A 25898-nucleotide genomic window follows, 5' to 3' on the forward strand; every position below is an offset into this window, starting at 1 on the left:
CTACAAGAGCTATTGGAATATTGGGGAAATGCCCCTCATATGGTAGCTCATGTTCCATTGGATTTGGCCTCCAGTAACCATACCCCTCTTCGTATTCATCATTGAGGATGTAGTAGTTCTGCTTGTCACTTGCACACACCTCACTCTCAGCCACACCACTCTCCCAACAGTGGTACTTTTGGTTGGTGCCACTCTTCTGGAGGGTCTAGTGGTTAGCACCACTCTACCTTGCCTCCTCAGAGGTCTAGCTTGGAGTAGTCCCCAATGGCTCCTCCTACTTCTCCTGCTACCAATTGACACTCTATGCATTTAGACCCCAAATGGGTGTTTCCTTGATAGGACTTAGCCATTTCTCCTCCTATTTCTGAGGGAGAAAAAGAAGAAGATAATGCTACCAACAATGATGGATGAGCTCCCCCTGAGCCATCTACACACCCCACCCTTGGATAGGGATCTACTGACAAGGATCCTCCTCCCTTGGCTAGCACTGCGCTAGCAGCCTGAGTCTTTTTATGTTTTTTGAAGTTTTTTTTGATGAATAGTTGATATCTAGCCTTAGACCATATGAACTTGTGGGGTGATCTTGTTTCCCCTGGCCCTTTTTTTGTGAATATGTATCTTTATTGTATTTTTTTTAATATAAGGAAGGGACTATTCTTCAAAAAAGTATATGATTATTTATAAATGGATTGATAAGTATTTGATTATTTATGGTTTTTGAATATAAAATTCAAAATAGAATATTATTTTTCAAGATTATTACTAGAATAGTAAGTTATATGAATGCTAAAAAATGAAGTTTTCATAATTGTAAAAAGGGAAATCATAGTTTTCATGGAAACATATCAACATACATAGATGTTGTCACCTCAAATTTTATATAGAATATTTTAATAGTTTGGATAAACATACATCAAAAGGAAAATGAAAAATTGTTTTCTATTATGAATTAAGGTCAAATTAATGATTATTGATCTATTTTTTTAATATGGAAGCATGATCTTGCAATAAGTAAGTCCATTATTGTGTTGAGAGCTACTGCATGGTTACTTGCATGTTCTCCTCAATCAAGAAACACTTAAAAAATTTGTACACTCTTTAGAAAACTTGTAAAACTCTAGTCTCCTTTTGATTTTCCAACTGAAGCTTAATGTAGATGATATATCAATATAGCTCTTAAGAGACATGAATAATTAAAACAAATATATTGAATACTTTAAAACATAATAACATAATAACAAATTGGATAAGAAAAAATGTATCGGTGGCATAGGTTTAAAACTTCTTAAACACTTAATCAAAATTGGTCTTCAACACTTGCAATTCAGCCTCCCATGAATTCCTTAAATTCTCAATCACTATAATCTGATATTCCAATTCTTCTAAGGTATCCATAGTAGTCATGTGTGGTAGGGGTATGACCACCTCCACTTCCTTGAGTCCCTTTTAAAAATTACCAGTTTTTGAAATTAGTTGACTATACAAATCTATCAAATTACTACTCCTTTTCTCCTTTTCACCACTACAATTTTTTATCTTCTGATGGACAATATTTACCACCATACTCTAAAGCTTTTAACTAATTGATTGATAGGACTAAAGTTACAAATTAATAACCCAAGACCATGTTGACGTTCAAACCTCTTCCTATGGATATCCTTAACAGATGTTTCATAATCAGGAATGGTAGTAAGTGTCTTGCCACCCACTTTCTATTCTTCCTTCAATTGATTGACTCCCATAGTCAATACACCTTAGTTGAACAAAATATTATATGCCATTTTGTGAGATCTTTATTCTCAAACTTCACTCCATACTTTGTATGGAATCTTCTTCAAAAAATGACATTTGTTCACTAGTATCTATCACTAACTGATGTGGCATTGTCATCACATTTTGCAAATTCAATAATATGTTCTTCTTTCTTCTTTTGATTTCTCTTGGCCTTTTATTTGATTTATATTCCAATATTCATCATCTCCTTCAGGATCATAGTGTTAATATCAATTGTGCCTTTGGTTATAATTGGTAGGTTATAAGCCACATCACCAGTATTTCTCTTCAGTATAGGTAGTGTTTGAATGATATCTTCCTATTCTTTTCCCATTTCATCTATATCCTTTTTTTCTTCTATTATTTTCTCATGTCTCTCCTTAATTTACACTCTCCAATGGTGCTTGTTAATCCTCCTTTCTATCATTATTAGTAGCCTCTTTCTCTATTTGTTGCATCTATTCCCTTGTAGAAGGATTGGCATTGGCTTCCTCAAAAGATAACTCTTTCATCACTTGATCTATCCCTTCTATGTATCGTACCTCCATTGGTTCCTCTAGATAATTTTTGATATCAATATTATCAATTGTTACTTTTACTCCTCTAAGATCCCAGCCTACGTAAATATTTGCAACCTTTGGATCTAGTTTTTCTTGTTCTTTCTACTTTGGTTCATCATCAATTTCCCAAACCTCTTATTATTCTTCCAATTTTAATCTAACTTCAAACTTTTTTGGATTTCCTTAATCTCCTAAACTGATTGATATTCTCCATTGAATAATTTGATTGATCTCTTCTCGGTCTTAAAATATTGCTTTATTTGATCCATAATTTTCTTGAGTTCTTCTGAAAATAACTCTTGTTGGAGCTATATCAACACATATTCTATTAACTCTTGTTTTTCTTTAAAGACTACTTCCATCTACCCTCTAATTTATCAACAATGACATTGGAATAAAATCATTTCAATTCTATCAATGCTTTCCTGAGCTTCTTCATGCTATACACAAAAACATCCTCAATTCTTTTTTATTCGTCATCCTTAAAACCATCATAGTATCTTTTAACATTAGCCACTATACCCTATTTTTTAAACTTGATCAGAAATTGTATCAACTAGATGATACTTGCATATCTCAACTTGTGGGGGCTTTAACCACTTTATTTCATTTCTTGCTGACCTTCATATATTTTTTATCCTTCCTCTTCAACAAGTTCACAAGCCTCCTTATATCTTTGTCTACAATATTTCTTTCTCCTTCCATTAGACTTAACTAGTTTAGTTACTTTCCTTTTCTTTGTGGACTCAATCTTACTCCTAGTTTGTCTCCTAGTTGTCACTTTCCTAGTAGAAGAAATGACTTTCACTTCTTTATTTCTTGCAATACTGGATGTTCCTGCCTACTGAGTTGCATGCTTTTCTCTGGCTTGTGCAATGTACTCTTTTTGTAAAGACACCCTTAATAGAAAATTCCTCTACTACTTCTCAATTTTTGATTAATCAAACTTTGTACACATACCTCCATATCCTTATCTTCATAGGTTCAAAAACTAGGGGTATTTGGATCTCTTAGCTTATGACAATACAAATTTAACATATCCAAATAATTCATTTTAATCTACTTCATATACTATCGATGTCACTCATGATGTCCTTGTTTCTACTACCTCCATCAAGCATGTATCAGTGTCAACAATGAAAAAATAGAACCCTTTTACTTTTCCACCACAACAAATGAAATCCTCTCTCTTCGATGCATCTTCTATTGGAAATATTTGAAATCTCTCAAAACAACACTAGTAAAATTGCTCCCTAGATCTCTAATGCACTTTCTAATTTGGGTATGTATAGGATCATGGTGTACCAAAAAGTGGTGATCTAAAAACTTTGTAGTTCTGAAATATCACAAACCACTTTAAAATCTATTCCAACTTTTTCCCCACCCACCTTGATACTAAATGAAAATAATTAATATCTTTATAAGATCTACTATATCTTTTCATACCAAACCTATATGGTCAACTTTAGAAACATCCTAAAAATGTGCTTTTAGCTTGCTTTTATGTGATTTTTACTTCAAACATGTACCTAATGACTTTTTTTTCACCAAAATTTGATGAAATGAAAAAATTTTCTTAGGAATGTTCTTATATTTCCATAAATGTAAGGTTTGTCAAATTATGATTTTAGTAAGTAATTATTACTTATTTCTTAATGGAGTTACATATAAAGTGCTGACTAACACACTACTTGAAAAACAACTATAACTTTCAAATGGTACAACATTTTTAAAATCCAACAGATGCATCACATTCTATGTTTCTTCTACTATAAGGGAAAAAAATGAAAAATTGAATTTTGTAGAGTTTTGAATTAGTTAAGGTGGTTAGACACAAGAGTATTTTTATTCCAAAAATACTAAAGTCAAAAATTAATTAATTAATTATTATTTATTTAAAATAAAAATACCCAAAAATATATGTCACATCTAGGAATGACTCTACTACTTATATCTAGAATATTATTAAAAAATATTATCATTTGATTTTGATTAAGGTGGTCAGACATACATCTATTTCTTATTTTTATTCTAAATTTTTTGTAATATTGCATTAAAATTCAAAATTTTGACCAACCAATTTTTTTTTTTTTTGAGATAAGTCCTAGTAGTTAGAAACTAGACTCAATTTTCTAAAGATTATTGTCAGTTAAGAGCATAGTTTGGCTGACTATGATCCTACACATACCCATTTACACAATTGTTATTGTACTTTTAGACCATTGGATATCTCCATTACCCAAAAGAAGTTCTAAAAGTAGAAGAACATCACCATCAACACTCAACTATACTTGAATTATTTTATCTTGTTGCATTTTATCATCTCTAAATTTATACATAACTTCTCTATTAGTGCTTCACATAGGTCAAAATCAACATTCTCCTTGACCACTATGTATGCAATTAGAGTAGCACTTGCTAGTATGTTAATCTTACTAGATTGGATTATGTTCTACTCCTTGATCATAGATGCAAATATTACAACCAAATCAATGATATCACTTACAGTCATAGATCTTGTCCATCTTGGACTTGGTCAACCAGGTCAATTCATTTTCTTGAGTTTTTTGAATAGTAGGAACTTCATCAATGGCATAAAAGTTAGAAAATTCTTGGCTATCCTTTTTTTATATCTTGTATGGTCTATTCAACCACAAGAAATAGTCATGAACTTGATTTAGCACATACCTAACTTGGTCGCATTGAGAACTTCTCATGAATTGGATAGTTTTGGTCAAATCCTTATGTTGAGATTTTGTGTGTTGCACACATTGCATAATATTGTTATATTGTATTATTTTATTTTAATATGTAATGTTGCACCTTGGAGCACAGGGGTGGATGTGCAATGTGTAGAGATTCCCATATAATATTCTTGATGAGCTTTATTGTAACATTGTGATAATATTTTATGTAATTATTCAATATTTGAAAAAACTAATATTAGATGTTGGTAGATAGAGTTTGGTAGCACGTGGTTAATGTAATACCACTTGGTGGTTTTGTGGAAGCTTTCTACTATATAAGCAACCAAAAGGGTAGTTGTAGAGTAAGGTAGAAAAGAAATTCAAGCAACATAGGTGGGACATGTTAGCCAAGGGAGCATTTGTGAAGTTTGAAAGCATGGTATGAGATGTGTGTATGCATGCTTGTTCACATTGATTTCTCGGTTTTGGTTATGGATGATTTTTGAGATTGGTTTTTTATCCTCAATGAGGGTTTCTCAATGTATATCTTATGTCACATTTTATGGATATGTTGTCTATTCTCTTGCATATGGATATTTAGTATTTATATATTTTATATGTATTATACGCTATGTGGAAATAGTAATATTTTTTGGTTGGAAGTTTCCTTGTAGGTGGTATCAAAGTTATAGTTTTGTTGTTGTAACCTTAGATTTAATCCATGGGAGTGCAACATGTTGACTCACTTTGTGCTATGTCTCAAAAATGTGTTGGATCCAAAACTAATTTACATGTTATCTCAAAAAATTTGTTTATGATGCAATAGCATCTTGGATTAGTGAGCAATCTTTCATCACCAAAAATATTCCTTGGTTTATGTTCTAATCTTCTATCTGTGAAGTAGCTATTGTTTCTTTTTATTTTAGGTTGAGCATAGTTTATATCCTGTCGAGGACCTATAATAGATCCTTTTTCATAAGTGTGCATGTGCATTTTTATGCTTCATATTCTCTAAGTTTTGTGTTGATCTTTGAGGTCTATGTTTCTTGTAGTTTTCATCTAGCGAGCCATGTTGTTTTTGTTAGCATGGTTTATGTTGCCAAAAATCTCATGTGGACCTATCCTTAAGTTTGTGTAATCTTACATTGTCATTTTCTTGGGTTTTAGTTTCCTCCTCCAAGAATGGACTTATAATGTAATTAAATGTTTGGCTAGCCAACTTGTGGCTTAGCTAGCTATATAAGAAGCTTTGTTAGATGTAGAAGATCATGAATTTTAGAATGAAAGATAGAAAATGTGAGCTTGGACTCTAGTTTTGTAATTAATCATCGTATTTAAGGCCTCACCATCAGACATGTTTTCTTTCTTATATGTTCAAAGTAAAATAATTACACCTACGATATGTTGCATGTGGTCTTTGCTTCTTGTTTTTTATTTGGTTAAGCTTCCATGTGTTACTCTGAGCAAGGAGGTTATTTGTAGGACTAAGTTGGTTTATTTCACCTTACTCCTGCCCTTTCATTCTCCCTTGCATTAGGTGGTATCAGAGAAAACCTTCATCGATGGTATCAGAGTAGAGTTCTTTCTTGAGATTAGATCATGAAGAACATGATTAGATTGGTTGTAAGGGTGGCAGATTTGAAATATGACCTATAACTTGTAGAAGGTTACAATCTTGTAGGAACTATTGTCAAAATGGTTCATGGCAAAGGAAATGTTGATAATCCTATTATGAACATGTTGAGGCAGATTGTAGCAATACTTGAAGCTATTGACATAGCCCAAAGAAGAGGTATAAATCTCAAAGATATTAGTGATGATAATGAAGTAACACCTAATCCTAATCCTAAACTTGAGGCTGAAAAAGATGAAGAAAGGATGATAAGATTTTTTTCTAGGGTGAATGCTAGACCTATTGTGGAAGTTGCTAGCTATGATGGAATACTTGATACTAATGTCAAGTGTTGAATTGGATCTATGAGATGGATAAGTACTTTGAATATCAAGGTACCCCTGATAAAAAAGAGGTTAATATAGTAGTCACCAAGTTTAAGGGGCATGCTTCCCTTTGTTGGGATCATTTACAAACTAAAAGATAGAAGAGAGAGAAATCTAAAAGATAAATACATGGGTGAAAATGATTTTAAAAATGAAGAAGTTCCTCCTTGTTGATTACAAAGTTGATTTGTTGAGGAAAATGCAAATTTTGAGACAACAGAAGATGAGTGTGAAATAATATATTGAATAATTCTACGAGTTGGATATGAGATGTAGGCATGTAGATGATGAAGTTGGGAAGGTGGCTAGATATCTTAATGGTTTGAGGACATCAATTCAAGATGATATCAGCTACGTTAAGATGGATAGTGTGGAAGAAACATATTAGTATGATCTAAAGGATAAGGAAAGATTGATGAAGAAACATGATCAAAGAAAAATAGGCAGAGGTGGTAGATTCCAAAGAAATAAAGGTAAATCCTATAGATAAAGTAGCAGATTTTAAGTGCAAGAGAAATAAAAATTTGACTAAAAAGATGACAATACTAGTAAAAGAGGTAATTACACTAGAGGTAGATATACCCATTACTCTAAGAATAGTAATAATGGTGAGAGGGATGAAATATCTTTTGAAGGTACTTGTTGTACAAGTGTGGTGAAGAAGGACAACAAGCTTTTGAATGTACTAATTCTAGTAAAAAGGTTGAAAGAAGTGGCATAAATGTTTTGTCTTATGAAGAATTTTTTGAAACACCTAATGAACCTAAGAAATGTGAGAGTCAAAAGATGAGAAGGGTCTTGTGGAATGAGAAATTAGATGAAGGACCCATTTTGAGGCAAAGTTTGTTTAAAATTAGATGTAAACTTGATTGAAAATGTTGCAAAGTGATCATTGATAGTGGTAATCTAGACAATATAACTTCTAAGGAACTAGTGAACAAGATGAAGTTGCATAGGTTGAAGCATCTGAACCTTATCATGTTTCTTGGATTTAGGATGAGCATAAATTGTTGCTAAATGAACAATGCCTTGTAAAATTTAAAATTAGAAATTCCTATAATGAAGTCTTGTGCGATATTATGCCTATGGATTGTTGTCACATTTTGTTGGGTAGACCTTGGCAATATAATCAACAAGCATTTCATGATGGTAGATTAAATCAGTATACCATTTGATAAAATGGAAAGAAGCAAGTTTTGTTACCTTTGATTGATAAACATGATAATAACCATTGTACTATAGCAAGGGTTTATTAGGTACATGGAAATAAATTTGTTAAAGACATGAAGGAATAGATCATATGCCTCATCATGATTCCTTGGAAGACTAAAATATAAGATGAACTTGAGAATGCACCTAAGATAAAAACTTTACTTGATGAATTCCAAGAAATTATTTCTAAAGATATGCATGATGGGTTACATCCTCTAAGAAGTATTAGTCATTGTATGGATTTGATACCTGGAGCTAGCTTACCAAATAAAGCACCACATAGACTAACACCTGTAGAGAATGTTGAATTGAATGGACAAGCACACAAACTTCTTGAGAGAGGTTTGATAAGAGAAATCTTGTGCAATACCTACTATGTTGGCACCTAAGAAGAGTGGAGAATGAAGAATGTATATTGAATCTAGAGCTATAAACAAGATCATAATAAAATATAAGTTTCATTTTCCTAGGATTGATAAAATTATGGATTTTTTGAATGGAGCTAGCTAGTTTACCAAAATTGATTTTAAAAAGTTGATATCATCATATTAGAATTATAGAAGGAGATGAATGGAAGACTACTTTTAAGACTAATAAAGTCTTGTATGAATGGTTATGCCTTTTGGTTTGACTAGAATGAACCTAGTAGTGTTTTCATGAGAATGATGAATGAAGTTTGAGGATTTTTTTTTGGCAAATTTGCAATTTTATACCTTAATGACATATTGATTTTTAGTAAGAATAAAGAGGAACATCTTAAGCATATATCAGACAAGTGTTACTGAGGTTGAAAGAGGAAAATTTATTGATTAACTTGAAGAAATGTTTGTTTATAAAAGAGGATCTTGTATATCTTGTTTTCATGATTTTAGTTGAAGGTTTGAAGATGGATCCTAAGAAGGTAAAAGCTATATTAGAGTGGCCTACACCCATGACTATTGGAGAAGTTAGATCATTTAATGGGTTGGAAATGTTTTAGAAAATGTTTATCAGAACTTTTAGTTTACTATGTAATGATATGACCTAAACTATGAGAGGAGATAAACAGATTTCAAGTGGACACAAGGAAAAAATTAGAGTTTTAAAACATTAAAACAAAAGGTTACAAAGTTACCTACACTCGCTTTACTTGATTTCATTAAGGTTTTTCAAATAGATTGTGATGATAGTGGGAATGCAATTGGAAGTGTTTTGAGTCAAGAAGAAATACCTATAACATTCTTTGTACTGAGAAATTGAATGATGCTAGAAGGAAATAATTAGTTTACAATTAGGAAGTCTATACTATTTTGCTCAAGCTTTGAAGAAGTGGAGAAATTATTTGATGCCTAAGAAATTTATCTTATATACATATCATAAAGCTTTGTAGTATATTGGAAGTCAGAACAAAAAAAATCAAACACCTATGAAGTGTGTAAAATATTTATAGAATTTCACTTTTGTGTTGAAAAATAGAAGCTAACAATCAAATAAAGTTCATGATGCTTTGAGTACAATGAGGAGTTTTCTAGTAGAAATGAAGTTTGAAGTGCTTGGTTTTGATGACTTGAAGACTTTGTATAAATCTAACCTTGATTTTACAAAACCTTGCAAGGCTTGTAAGTATCATTTGATAACTAAACAAGATAAGTGGATTGAATATTTCATTTAAGATGATTTTTTTCTCAAAGGAATTCAACTTTTCATATTAGGAGGATCTATGAGGAGTAACATCATTAAAGTAAAGCATAGTGGTTGACTTGTTGGACATTTTGGAATCGATGAGACACTGAAGTTGGTTCTTGAAAGGTACTATTGGCCTTATATGTAGAAGGATGTTCAAAATTTGTGAGAAGTTGATGAGGGCACAACCCAAGACAAAATAAACACAATAGGAAAAGGAGAATGTTATTATCAAATATGAAATGCTATTACATTCAATTTAGGGAAAATAGACTCAACTACATGCTCTATACGCTTACACTGCTATCAAATTCTAGAGGAAAACCCTTCTCATAGTACCTTCTCCCAAACTCCACCAAAATTGCCTTTACAATGCAAGAAATGACCTTAAGTAACCCAAATTATGTTTAGGGTTAGGATTAAATTTTATAATATGCCATTTGGCATCCACCACAAAAGTAGAAGGTTCTAGAAAACACATCAAAAATTGGTGCAAAATTAGAAGAATCTAGAAATGGTAGTCCAACTTCTATGAGGTATAAATTTGATCTGAGATTCTAGTTGACAAACCATTTACATTTTTTGAAAGCTCTCTAAGCACTCTATAGTCCTATGTACTAGATTTTCTTGTTCCCATATTTCAAGCCCATATGAGGCCATTTAGTGCCTCAAATATGACTTCGAAGCATTCTTAGGGGGCATCTAGGCAACTTAAAATTACAATAAATTTCAAATTGTAAAGCCTTTTGACCTGATTTTTTTTTTTGGAATGCTTTAAATTACAAGTACAATCATTCCTTTAACTTACACCCTATAACTCATCATAATTATGTCTCAATTACAAAATAACCTATTTTCTATATTGGTACATATCTTGAGGTGCACCATAAACACTAATCCATACAACCAATAGTGGAACTATGAGAATTGGGAATCTCTATTTTGTCCAAATGGGTATCCAAAAATACAAAAACACTAAAAAACAACTAACACTATGCATATTTTTTGGTGATACAAGATTGCCCTTACACCATTGGATACTCGGGTAAATTGAAAAGTTTCCTTGTAACTTTATAGAGCTGGTAGAGTAAAACCCAAACAAGAAACCTCTACCATGGATATCCAAGTCAAATCTTCTACTGTTCATCACTTCCACTTCACTAGGTACTCTTCATGTTGCATGTTTCTCATAGTCTGACCCACAAGACTATCGAGAATTTCTTTAATCTCTTTCTATCAGAAGTAGGAATGTGGCATGAATCCAACATCAACTCCTAGGTTAAAGCACATAGATGTGTCACCCTTTTACAAAGGAAAAGGCTAACAAAAGTATAACTATTCACATTCAATGACATAAATCTTATATTATTATTTAGAATTTGAAATTAAAGTACACTAATGAAATGGGTAGAAATGGATGAAGTTTTAGATTATAATTTTTAATAATTATGTGGAAAAATAAATGATATAATTTCCCTTTTTTTTAAAGATAACTTTTTAGTTGTTGAGAAATGTTGGAAATTATGGGTCTAGTTCCCACCACAAAACTACATGGAAATAAAGGTATTTCCCTTTGATCTTAGATTATGTTATAGATAACATAAATAGCTAGAACAATAAAAAATAAAAATTGGCTTTAAAAATATATTTTCTCTTTTATAATGATTCAAATTTCAACTTATTCAAATCAATAGTTTTCATCTCACACCACATTTTTCAAAATAAATCTATTCCAACCAAAATATAAATTACAGATTCTTGAAGAGGACTCTCTCTAGAATTTCATATAATTTTTAAAAATTTGGGATATGATTTAATTTTTTTTCTTTCCCAAAATTGACATCTTCTCAAGTATTAAAATACATACCTATAGATTTTTATAATTATAATATACTATATCTAATTTAAAAACTATGAAATCTATATGAGAATATTCTTGACTTTGAGCTCTATGAAATGTTGTTGATATATTATTAAAATAAAAATCATAAGAACTAGTAAGAGTTATTGAAACATCAATTTTATGAAATAATTTTTTTTCTTTAGTAATTAGATATTAACTACTATAGAACATGCATTTAATAGACATTTCCAATTGGAAAAGTGTAAAATCATATATAATTTAGCTAGAATAAATTTATCAAGATCATATGTTTGAAAAAAAATTGACTTTTAGATAGAAATACTCAAATTCATTCATTCTAATAAGTCAGCCTAAAAATTGGCACAACTTTGTACTTTCACCCTTGACTCTGCCCCATCATCATGATATTCTATTAAGTTTACAATATAGAAAATAGGGGAAATATGGATCCTGATAGGAAACTCCACTTCATATGCATTTCTTGAATCATGTTTCTTAAAAATCTTGCAAGGACCAAATTTCTTCATCTTTAGCTTGTTGTAGGTGCCTCCTAGAAATTGTTTGTTCCTCAAGTACACTATAACTAGATCCCTAATGTGGAACACCTTATGTCTCCTCTTTTGATCTGCCTAAGCCTTGTACTATAGGTTCATCTTGGTAATATGTGGACATACCTCCTTGCATAGGTTTTTCACATGTTCAGTAAAGGCTTCTACCTCAGCACTAGTTCTCTCTTCTTTATCCATCTTCCTCAAGTCTTGTGCAATCCTTTGACTAGTACCATACACAACTTGGAATGGTGATCTTTCAATACTCCTATTCATAGAATTATTATAATTGAATTCCACTTGTGGTAGATCAAATCCCATCCCTTAGGCTTATCTCCTACTAAACACCTCAACAAATTGCCTAGAATTTTATTCACTACTTTGTTTACCCATTAGTCTGTAGATGATGTGTAGAGTTGAACTTTAGTTATGTCTTCAACTTCTTCCACAAAGTCATCCAAAAATATCCAACAAATTTAGTATTTGTGTTAGAAAAAATACTTTTTGGGAGACCATGTATCCTCACCATCTCTTTTGAAAAAAAATCTACAATATGTATTACATCATGATTCTTGTGGCATGGAATGAAATGCATAATCTTGGAGAACATATCAACCATCACAAATACTAAGTCATTACTACTTTGTGCCCTTAGTACTCCAAGAACAAAATCCATACTTATGTCCTCCCATGGATTTGATGGAACAAGAAATGGCTGATAGAGTTCAATAGTTTGATTGACTCTTTTGGTTGTTTGACATATTCAACAATTCTACACAAACTTCTTCACATCTTGTGATAATTGAGGCCAAAAATAATGTTCATTGATAATGGCAATGGTCTTATTGCAACCAAAGTGTCCTACCATCCCTCCACTATGTTTATCATTGATCAAGTTCTCCCTCATGGAACTCATTGGAATACACTATTGATTTACATTGAACAACATACCATCCTAGATCATGTAATTCAACCACCTGGTCCTATCTAGAGTAATAGGTTCTTTTCAATTCTTCCAAGCCTCTACAAAGTCTAGATCATAAGGGTGTAGATTCTTGAGTTCATCAAACCCAACCACTTCAACATGTAATTCTACCAGCAAAAATTGTGTCCTACTTAATACATATGCAACCCTATTAGAAATTCCACTTCTATGTTTCAATACAAATGAATAACATTGGATGAATTCTACCCATTTCAAATATATCTCATTCAATTTACCTTGGCTATTTAGGTACTATAATGCCTGATGATCAATAAATAGGACACATTATTTTGGTAACAACTAGTTGTCCCTCCATTTCTTTAAGGCCTAAACTATTGCATATAAATCCTAATCATAAACATAATACTACTTCTTTGCATCATTCAATTTTCACTAAAATAGGCAATAGGTGTACCTTCTTGGCTCAACACAATCCCAATAGCACTACCACTAGCATCATAATCCACTTAGAAAATTTTTTTAAAATCAAGAAGTTCCAACACAGGTTTCTTTGTCACCTTCTTCTTCAACAACTCAAAACTCCTTGTAGCTCATGTAGTCCACTTGAACTCTTTTCTATCCACATTCATTGTTTTGGAAAGGAGTGCATATATACTACTGAAATTACTAATTAACTTCATGTAAAAACTATCCAAACCATGGAATGACCTCAACTAAGTGGCAGTCCTTGGGGTAGGCCATTCTAGGATGACCTTCATCTTCTCTAGGTCCATTTTGAGACCTCCAACTAATACAAAAAACCCCAAATAGACTAACTCCTTTTTGACAAAGCTACACTTCTTCAAATTAATCAACAATTTATCTTACCTCAACCTTTCAAGGACATTGCAAATGTGTAACAAATTTTCATCCAGCGACTTACTAAAAACCAAAATATCATCCAAATAGACAATAATATTTTTTCCAAAAATTTGTTTAGTACCTCATTCATTAGTTGCATGAAGGTGCTTGACACATTGGTCAGTCAAAAGGGCATGACTAACCACTCATATAGATCCTCATTGTCCTTGAATTCATTCTTCCACTCATCTCTATCTCTTATCCCTATCTGGTGATAATCACTTTTGAGATCTATCTTTGTGAAATACTGAGCTCCACTCAAGCAATCCATAAGATAATCCATCCTTGGAAAAGGAAACCAAAACTTGATTTTTATCTTATTTATATCTTGACTCTCCATCCTTCTTTGGTGTCAATATGTTAGGTACTACACATGGACTCAGGCTCTCTAGAATCATACTTTTCCTCAACAACTCTTGAACTTGTCTATTCAACTGCTCAGTCTAAGTAGGAGTCATCCTATGAGAAACCTAATTAGGAAAATTGGCTCTAGGGACTAAATTTATTTGATGACTAATATTCCTTTCTGACAACAACCCTTCTAGGACATTATCAAATATGATATCTCCATATTCACTTAATAGACTTGAAACCTCAACTAGAACTTCACTGCTACCATCCTTATTATTTCTAGAAATTAAAGCATAACACATATGTCAATTTTTCATGCTATTCAAAAAATTTCTTCCATCAATGTGGCATACCCTAGCACTATTGAATACCTTTTCACCCTCCACTATCAAGGGCCTCAAATTGTGATGAACTTCATCCTTTGTTAGAGAATATTTATTTGCATGACCATTATGTATAGCATGCCTATCAAATTTCCATGGCCTTCCCAAAAACAAATGGAATACATCCATAAAGATGATGTCACAGATAATTCCATCATGGTAACTCCTAATATTAAACTTTACCAAAAAATGTTCACTAACTAGGGCCTTATGATCATCCTGCACCCAGGCAATTCAATATGGATGAGGGTATTTCTCCCTCTTCAATTTTAGCTTTGAGACAATCTCCTCTGACACCAAGTTTTAGTGCTCCCACCATTAACAATTACATCACATCATTTAACCTCACACTTTCACCTAGTACAAACTTGACATCTCATTTTTCCAATTTCAGTCTCACTACTTAGCATGACCCTTTGATTAACAAAAACTTCTCTACTTTTAGCATCCTCTGAATGTGATGACTTAGCATCATCATCCATATGAGTAATCCTTTCTTGACCATCAACTCTCCTATCTATCCTTCCTTTGTGTTGAGTGTACTCATAGGTCCAATGACATTCTTTGTTGTAGTGAAAGCCTCTTCTTCCTGAGCCTTGCTGATATCCTCTACCTCTATCTCTTTAGTCTCCAATTTTTATTATCAAAGGAGTAGTTGAAACCCTCATTCCTTTGGCTTTGGCTGGTACCCACATCTTTATTTTTCTTCTAATCCTTATTTTAGTCTCCAAATGACCTACCACCACCACTTCCTCCTTGATTGTGCCCTCTTTTCCTTTCATAAAACATTTTTTTTAGCTTCTCCTCAAATCATAAGGTAAATTGATATGCTTTTTTAGTGTGGCCATTCTAACCAAGCTTAGCTCCTATTGAATGTTAGGTCTTAACCCATTAAGGTAATAGGACACCTTCTCCTTGCTTGCTACCACATGCCACATCCTAATAAGGACTTGGTAAAAATCCTCTATATATTCCTAGACATATTTTCCTACTTTAACCCTTGCATCTTCTTTAAAAAATCAATCTTGTAGTCAATAGGAGTGAACTATTTTTTTAGTTTGTCCACTATGTGATCCCATCTTGTGATATTCTCCTTCCCTCTTATATTCCTTTCTAATTGAATCTCCTACCACCATATTTTGGCATGGCCTTTTAGTATGGCCTTCACAAACATAACCCTAGCAAGGTCCTCTATATCCTCATACTCAAAATATTTCTCTAGCTCATCGATTGAGTCGATCAACTCATTTGGGTTTAGATTTACCAAAAATACTTCAACTTCAAGTTTAGGTATTTTTCCCTTCTTGGAAACATCAGAAGTTGGTTCAAAATTAGAAGAATGTAGAAATGGTAGTCCAACTTCTGGGCTGCATAACATTTGATCGAGGACTCTAACTGATGATTTTTTTATATTTTTGGAAAGCTCTCCAATAATCCTATAGATCTATGGACTAGACCTTATTTTTCCCCAATTTTTGGTCCCATACGAGGCCATTTAGTGTCTCAAATTTGACTTTGAAGTGTTCTTAGGGGTCTCTAGGCAACTTAAAATTGTAATAACTTTCAAACCATAAAGCCATTTGACCTGATTCTTTTTATAGAAGGGTTTAAATTACAAGTATAATCATTACTCCAACTTATAGCCTCTAACTCATCATAATTGTGGCTCAATTAAAAAATAACATATTTTCTACACTAGCACATATCCTAAGGTGCTCCAAAAACACTGAGCATATTGTTGGGTGATATAGTGTTTCCCTTAAACTAGTAGATGCTCCTGCATTAAAAGTTGAGGGATATGTCAAATAGCTAAAGGAACTAGTATTCAACTTTTCATATTCCTAATAGACCCTTGGAAGACATAAAAATGGATTTTGCCCTTGGATTTCTTAGAACTTAGAGAGGTTTTGATTCTATCTTTGTGGTAGTGGACATATGATGTAGTACACGGTAGGAGAATCCTAAAAGTAAATATCCTAGCCCTTAGCAAATAACCATACAATGGAAACACAACACTAGATATAGGATCTAATACCAAAATCAACTCTCTATTCATATAATAACTGATTACATGCAATGTATTGGGTTGTAAGGCCTTCCTAGTTATGACCAAATACAAAACAATTAAAAGTTCTACAAGATCCTTTAAGATCCAACCTAATCCCTAGCTAGTCTAGATCTGTAACACAACAACCCTCTTATAGAAACCACCAAGGAAGATCTAAACTTGTGCTCACAAGCCCACCAAGCAATCTCCTTGTTTCCCAAGCTCTTCTCAAAGTTCCCTCCTCCTCTTCATCCTCTTATCCAAGATGAATGATAAAAAATATGACTTAAGACTCTATTAGACCCCCTAGTTATACCCAACTAAGCCACAAGTTGGCCTAGAAAGTTACAAATTAATAAAACCCTTAAATTAAATACATGTAACCATATAAAATGCAAAGGTTTGTTGAAACTAGAAACTAATCATAGACAACTTTGTCAAATAAGAAACCTATTATCAAAAAACATCTGGTTCACTCATTACATGAAGGAACTCGGTAGTGATAGAACCAAATCACCAAAGGAACTTGATTGTTACTCAAAAATCTAGTCAATACTAAGAAACTTGATCACCATAGGAACTCAATTGATACTAGACAGCTCAACAGTAGCTGGAACTCGATCATTACTAGAGCTTGAAAACAACTATAACTCAAAATTCTCATAAAAAATGAACAAGGATGAGTAGGATTTCCAACAACCCTAAGATGCTCCTACATCATACACCCCAAGTGCAAAAAGATGTTCTCAGTAGCTGGAAGGACATCTTTTGGGATTCAACACATAAATCCCAAACTAGTTCTTCACATACATATCCTTCAAGTCTTCAAGTTGTACACTTTCATTTGTTACACTTTTTCTTACTCACATCCATCCTTAGTGTGCCATAGGTTTGTTTTCCATAATGATCTCTAAGCCTCTTAGAATCCTTCAACTCAACTTTCCTACCAATACTTAGGTTCCTTCTCCTAAGTTCTTCATTCTAAAAAGGAATCAGGGAATGCCACATACCACCTTTCACAACAGTAATAATATTCTTGACACAATCATGCACAACCATGCAATCATACTGCTAAGGTCTACTAAGTAATATGTGACAACTATTTATGTCCACAATATCACACAACACTTGATACTTATACTGCTCAATCTAGAAATCAATAAGACATTTCTCCTTCACTTCTAAAACATGTTTATCTTGTAACCAACCAAACCTATAAGGACAAGGATGTATTACTCTCTTCCACCCATGTTTTTGAACCGTCTCCTCAGCAACAAGGTTGTTTGTACTACCACAATCCACAATCATATTGCATATTTTATGACCAAACTTACAATGAGTCTTGAACAAATTAATCCTTTGACAAGGTTCCAATTTCCTCCCACCAAATTGTATTTGTTGAGTTAGAAAACTCTCTCCTTACTTAGTTTTGATGACTGAGCCTTCAACCTCATTCACCACAAAAACTCTCCTATCACTAGCCTTCTGCAAACACATATAAGCTCTATATCCTTCTTTACCACAATTGTAGCAAGTACCCTTAAACTTTCCTTTACCTGCCCTTCTACTTTGACCAACTAGTTTTGGTTCATCTTCTATAGTTGATTTGTCCTTTGTAGAGTGATCTTGCTTCTCTTTCCCATGGGAACTACCTTGATTTATCCTCTTCAACTTATCTTCTACCTTCATGGAATATTGATAAGCATTCTCAACCGAATCCAACTTTAACATACCAATCTCATCTTGGATATTGAATCCCAAACCATTAATGTATTGAGCTATCCTTTCCTTAGACAATTATTTATGTCCTAAATGAATAGTCAACTTGTAGAACTCCTTGATATAATATTTCATAGACATATCCTTTTTCTTTAGGTTCTATAACTTTTTAAATAACTCAAATTCATAATCAATAGGATTAAACTTAGCCTTCAATTTAGTCACCATTAACCACCATCAAGTGATCTCCAATTCACCTTCCTCTTCTCAGTCTTCCAGTAGTTCTTTCCACCAAAGAGTAGCATGTCCTTTCAAATTACCCTGTGCCAACCTCACTTCGAGTGGATCTTCCATTTCTTTTAGCTCAAAGTAGTCTTCTAATCACCAATAAAATCAATCAAGTCTTTAGGAGTTAAAGTAGTAGAGAAATTAGAAACCTCAATGTTATGCTTCAACTTCAACTAAGATCTAGATCTATCAAACTGACCAACCCTATTTCCCATAGGTCTCTTAACTCGATTAGATTTGTCTTCACCACTCAATCTAGTAACCTCAAATTCTTCAATAGCTTCTTCATAGTATCCATATGCTAAGACACACCCCCTGTAGCACTTATGATCTCAGTGACCATATCACTATTAATGAGTGCCATCTTAAATTTGGAATATTTTCTAACCTTATATGAGATCCTTGCTTCTATAAAATCAAAGATATCATCAGCCACCCTAGGGTCCAATATTCTCAGAGGCTTCTTCCAAGATCTTATAAAATCCAAAGTAGAAAATCCACAAAATCAACTAAGTCTACAAGATCAACCTACTCTGATACCACCTGATGTAGTAAAAGGAAAATCCCTAGAGGAGATGTCCTAGCCCCCAGAAAATATGCACATAATGGAAACACAACACAAGATATAAGACCTGATACCAAACACAACTCTTTATTCATAAAATACTCTCATTACATACAATGTGTTGGGCTATAATGCCTTCCTAGTTATGACCAAATACAAAGAAAGCAAAACTTCTACAAGATCCCTCAAGATTCAACCCAAACCCTAGCTATTCTAGATCTATAATGCAACAACCCTCTAGTAGAAACCACCGAGGAAGATCTAAAATTGTGCTTGCAAGCCCACTAAGCAATCTCCTTGTTTCCCAAGATCTCTCAAAGTTCACTCCTCTTCATCCTATTTTCCAAGTTGAATGATAAAAAATATGACTAAAGACTCTATAAGACCCCCTACTTATACCTAACTAAGCCACAAGTTGGCCTAGGAAGTTACAAATTAAATAGACCCTTACATTAAATATATGTAACCAAATTAAATGGAAATGTTGGCTCAAACTAGAAACTGATCACAAACAAGTTGGTCAAAAAGAAGAAACCAAGTATCAAAAAGCATCTGATCCACTCAGCACATGAAGGAACTCAATCAATACTAAGAAACTTAGTCACTATAAGAACACAATTGATACTGGACCACTCGATAGTAACTACAACTCAGTCATTGTTGGAGCTTGGAAACAACTATAACTTGATAGTCTCATCCAAAATGAACAAAGATGAGTGGGATTGCCAAAAACCCTAGAATGCTCCTGCATCAACATATTTTCTAAATAACACATTTCATACCTTTTAAGAAACATTTGATATAGTACATATACCGAAACTATTTTTCAAAGAGACACCGAGGTTGCATGGATTGCCAAAGACAATTATTTTAGTTAGTAACACTAATTTCACAAGATAGTTTTGGAAGACACTTTGGGAGAAGTTGGACAATAAGCTTAAGTTTAGTTCTACATTTCACCCTCAAACTAATGGACAACTGAAGTTGTGAATGAGAACTTGGGTAATTTTTTGATATGATTGGTTGGAAGTAAGCCTATAAATTGGACTTGGTCTTGAAAAAAGATAAATTTGCATACAACAACTCCATGAATAGAAGTACCAAGGAAACAAATCTTGATATCATAAATGGTTTGCACTCTAGCGAAGCTAAAGAACTAAGAAACTTGAGTAAGTAAGAAAAGAGTAATGTTGATGCTAAAGATTTTTTGAGTTTCATAAAGGATTTTCATGATGATGTAAGATATACTTTGCAAAATAGTACTCATGAATATAAATAGAGAGTTAATCAGAGGAGAAGACATAAAAATATTAGTGAAGTTGATTAGGTAATAGTTCATATGAAGAAAAAATATTCTAGTTGGTACAGATAACAAATGGAAGATGAAGTTTGGGCCTTGTGAAATTCTGAGAAATTTTGATAGTGGAAATGCTTTTGAAATTGAGTTGCCAGGAGATATGGATATTTCGCCCAAATTCAACATTTCAAATATCTTAGAATACCATGAACTTGAAAGTGAGTTAATTGATAACCTAAATTATCCAAAGAAGAAAGAGGAGTAAATTGAAAAGATCATAATACTAGAATAAGAAAAAACACCAAAGGAAAGGATTACATGGAATACCTTGTTTAGTGGAAAGAAAAACCGGTTGAATACACTTTATGGATATCACATGATGAACTAGATCTTTATGATTTAGGTTAGAATTCTCTTGAGTCCTAATGTGGACATTGGTTCTCTTCTTACCCTAGATTTCTGATGCAGGAGCATCTTGGGTTAATGAGAAATCTTACATCAACCAAAACTATTCCTTATTTTTTTGTTCTTGTCCACTATTTTCAAAGTAGTCATTTCTTCTTTTTGTTTTAGGTACTTGAGCACAACTTATATTATATCGAAGATGTATCCTAGATCCTTGTCCTAAGAGAACACATTCTAATGTCTCACATTCTTCAATTTTTGTGGTGTTATTTATGGTCTCTATTTCATGTAGTTTTTATGTAGTGAGGCATGCTATTTATATTAGCATAATCTCTGCTGATGGCATGGTGTCTTGTGCAATTGGGGGCTGAATCTTAGCTCCTATGTGGAACTATCACTAAGTGTGTGTGATTTGAGGTTGTCATCTCCTTAGGTTTTGGTTTAATTTTCCTAGAATGAACCTATAATGTAATTAAATGCTCACCTAGCTAGCTTGTAGCTTAGTTGGCTATATAAGAAGCTTGGTAAGATGTAGGAGATCATGAATTTTAGATTGAGAGATAGGAGATGTGAGCTTGGAATTTGGTTTCATAATAATCTTTTTATATGTTTGCAACCTAGAAGTCCTCACTATTGGACATGTTTCTCTATTTATATGTGAACTGAAATAATTACGCATATGGAGTGCTTCATCTAGTCTCTAGTTTCTTTTTGTGTATTTGGTTAATCCTTCATGTGTGTTGGTGTAAATAAGTATTTACTATTTATACTTTACGTAAGTTTACTTAGGTTAATGCATTATTTTATTATTTATTTAGGTGAGACACTTAGGAGTTATGTCTACTCTCATGAGTTATCATGTTGACAACACTAGAGTAAGCAACTCTAATTCAGCACATGGTATATACAACACTGGAGTTTGCATCATTCACTGAGTTGTCATGTAGAAAACAAAGTTATTTGCACTCCCATTCTAGCACATGTTTTCTACAACATTAATTTGTGTGCTACACTTAGGAGTTTTGTCTACTCTCATGAGTTATCATGTTGACAACACTAGAGTAAGCAACTCTAATTCAGAACATGGTATATACAACACTAGAGTTTGCATCATTCACTGAGTTGTCATGTAGAAAAAAAAGTTATTTTCACTCCCATTCTAGCACATCTTTTTATATGTTTGCAACCTAGAAGTCCTCACTATTGGACATGTTTCTCTATTTATATGTGAACTGAAATAATTATGCATATGGAATGCTTCATCTGGTCTCTAGTTTCTTTTTGTGTATTTGGTTAATCCTTCATGTGTGTTGGTGTAAATAAGTATTTACTATTTATACTTTACGTAAGTTTACTTAGGTTAATGCATTATTTTATTATTTATTTAGGTGAGACACTTAGGAGTTTTGTCTACTCTCATGAGTTATCATGTTGACAACACTAGAGTAAGCAACTCTAATTCAGCACATGGTATATACAACACTGGAGTTTGCATCATTCACTGAGTTGTCATGTAGAAAACAAAGTTATTTGCACTCCCATTCTAGCACATGTTTTCTACAACATTAATTTGTGTGCTACACCATTGTAGGCTTATCCTCTCATCATCGCAGTTACTTTTGTGCTTATGGAGAATAACCCATATTTGGTGGACATGTGCCTGGTTGTATGACTTTTCATGTTGTTGACTTCTATGCATTCTAGAAGCTTTGTAGAGGCCTTTATATACAAGCACTCCTAGTGTACTTTCAAATTGAATATTGAATGAATATATCATTATTTTGATCATACTCTTTCTAGTCTCCTGTTGTGCTTGTGTTTGAGTTCCTTTATCTTGGGTGAATTTTTTCTAACACAAATTATTACATGGTATTAGAGCTTAGGGAGATTCTCTACATATAGTTGTTCGAGACCATTCATGCTTCAACACCTTGACTCAAATCTAGAGAATCTATAGAAATTGGGAGCATCTAGAGCCAAATCAAACCTCACCATTGCATCTAGAATATCGGTTCGGTGAAGATTAACTATAAATTTGCCTATGCTAGGCTAAGTCAATCACGAGGCAATTTTTTTTTGCAAACTAGCACCCAAAGGCACTGATTTGCAACTAGGTATGGTCATTATTTCAATATGTGCATTGTATTTTCAGATCTAAATTTGATTTATTCTCTACAATTATTTTTTTGAATTTCTATTTTCGATTAAAAAAATATCCCGTTTGGGCTAGCAAAGAATTTGTTTTGTAGAACCAGGTAGTCACACCTTGCCCCTACAATTTGTGAGAATTTTCCTTACTCGATAAGAATCTATTTATTTGGCATTGGACTAAACAAACTAGTGACTACACAATCCAAATCTAATTGATGCCTTAACAATCTGGCAAAGGCAACATACCACTTGGTGAGTCCACAATACCTCTATCGGTTGTTTGGTTTACATACTATGGTTTTGCAGTTTTAAAAAGTACAAGCTTCACATACCCCACAAATGTGTGATTTTGTTCAAAATTTCCAGCAACTTTAATCTAACTTCGGCTAGAACTCCAATCTTTGATATTCACAACAACAATCTCTAGTAAACTATGTAGGTTCAAGCATCATACCACATGACATGTGGCCACTCCAGCCCATGCCACATGGATTCCATAGTCCCCACTAGCTTGCAAATAATATTCAGCCATGTGTCAAAATTTAACTTAATGAACATGTCATCACCTAACATGTCACCAGTCCTAGTTAGATCTGTACCTACTAAGTTAGCAATACAGTCAATGAACATGTGTCATCATTCATACATGTCTGTACAAATCTGTACATGCTGACATCATCATATGTATGGTGTTGACATCACATTGACATCATCAAAAGGCTTGGGTATTCTAACATCATCATTTCCTGAGCCTAAATTTGACAGCCATCTAACTGTCATTTAGGGGCAAATTTGAACTGTTGCGATGGCCGTATGACTATCAAATTTAACCCTATCTTTTGCTGATGCAACCCCTCTCTAGATTGATTTTTGATTTTGTAGTCTGACTTGAGGCCAATATTGGCAAGTGGCCATTATAAATACACTACGTATAAAGTGCCAAAAGCATCTTTTTTGGGGTCGTTTCTTGATTTAGTGAAAAGGGGGTGGTGTTCTTGGTGTTGTGTTCTTCTCTTTCTATAGTTTTCTTTCATTTTTTGCATCATGGGAAATTTTAAGTTTCCAAAATTAACTCCACATAACTATGCTACATGGTCCATTAAAATGTGGTGTCATTTAAGGCATAAAGGAGTTTCTCAATATGTAGATGGTACACTTGCTGAACCAATAGGTGACCAAGTATCTACCAATGAAATTACTAATTGGCAAAAAATGGATAGGAATGACCTAGGTGATATTTGTTTGGGGGTTGATGACAAGATCATGTATCAAATTCAAAAGTCTCGTACATCCAAAGAAGCTTGGGATACTCTCCAAAACCTATATGGTAAAGTGTTTGAGGAAGATGTTTTCAAAATTGAAGACAAGCTTGTCTCCTTAGATCCAAAGGCATTTGATTCCATACAAGATTTCATCATTAAGGTGAATGAACTAAGGACAAAGTTTATTGATTATGGGAGTCCTATTAAAGATGACAGATTGATCTATCTCATTCATAACAAGCTACCATTTGAGTACTCCACATTTATTTTTACTTATAACACATCAAAGACTACATTAGGATCTGCCTATCACAAACTCTCTTCTGATGAATATGTTGATCTGTTGGATAAAGAAGAAAAGAATTTGAAATCAATGGGGATTCTCAATTCACCAAAGTCTAAGGCATTGATGGCCAATAATGAGGGTTCTCAAAATTCAGCTAGTTAATCTTCAAATAAAGGAAAGGGCAAGAATAAGAAGTGGAAGAATAAATCAAAGGATGTAGAAAAGACAACACCATCATCAAATCAAGAAGGCAAGTCTTCCTTGAATTCAAATAAGAAGGAGGAAAATAACAAGGACAAGAAAAAGTGTACTTATTGCAAGAAATTGGGTCATGAAGAACATGAGTGTTATCATAAAAAGATCGATGAGTTGACCTCTATCATGAAGAAACCTAATGTTTCACTTCCTAATGCTTATAAGGAGAAAGGGTCTTCATCAGATTCAAAAGGCAAAGGACAAGCACTCATGGAAAATTCAAGTTCTTCAACAGAATGGATTCTTGACTCAGGTGCCTCATATCATATGGGTTCTTCAAAAGGGGATTTTTCTTCATTGAAGCAATCAAAGGTACCACACATCTTTTTGGGAGATCATACAAAAATGGAAGTTGAAGGAAAAGGAAACGTGGAGATGGAAAATGGAGAGTTCAAGGATGTTCTCTATGTTTCAAACCTAAGTTCTAATCTCCTCTCAATTTACCAAATCACTCACCTTGGAGAAGGTCATAAAGTTGAGTTCCTTCACGACTCAGTAAAAGTGCATAGTCTAAAAGATAATTTAGTGGTTGCAATGGGGAAAGTTAATCATGACAAAAGGTTGTATTCTTTCTCCCACTTTGTGCCCAAGTCTCCCTCACAAGCCTTGTTGACCCAATCCAATTCACACATCCAATTATGGCATGAGCAGTTTGGTCATCTTGCCTTCCACTATCTTCAATAACTTTGCTCAAACAAAATGGTCAAAGGTCTACCTACAATCAACTTTTCCATAGGTG

Source organism: Cupressus sempervirens, chromosome 11 (genome assembly GCF_028749045.1).
Source record: "Cupressus sempervirens isolate cs-2001-9-10 chromosome 11, ASM2874904v1, whole genome shotgun sequence".
Taxonomy (NCBI): domain Eukaryota; kingdom Viridiplantae; phylum Streptophyta; class Pinopsida; order Cupressales; family Cupressaceae; genus Cupressus; species Cupressus sempervirens.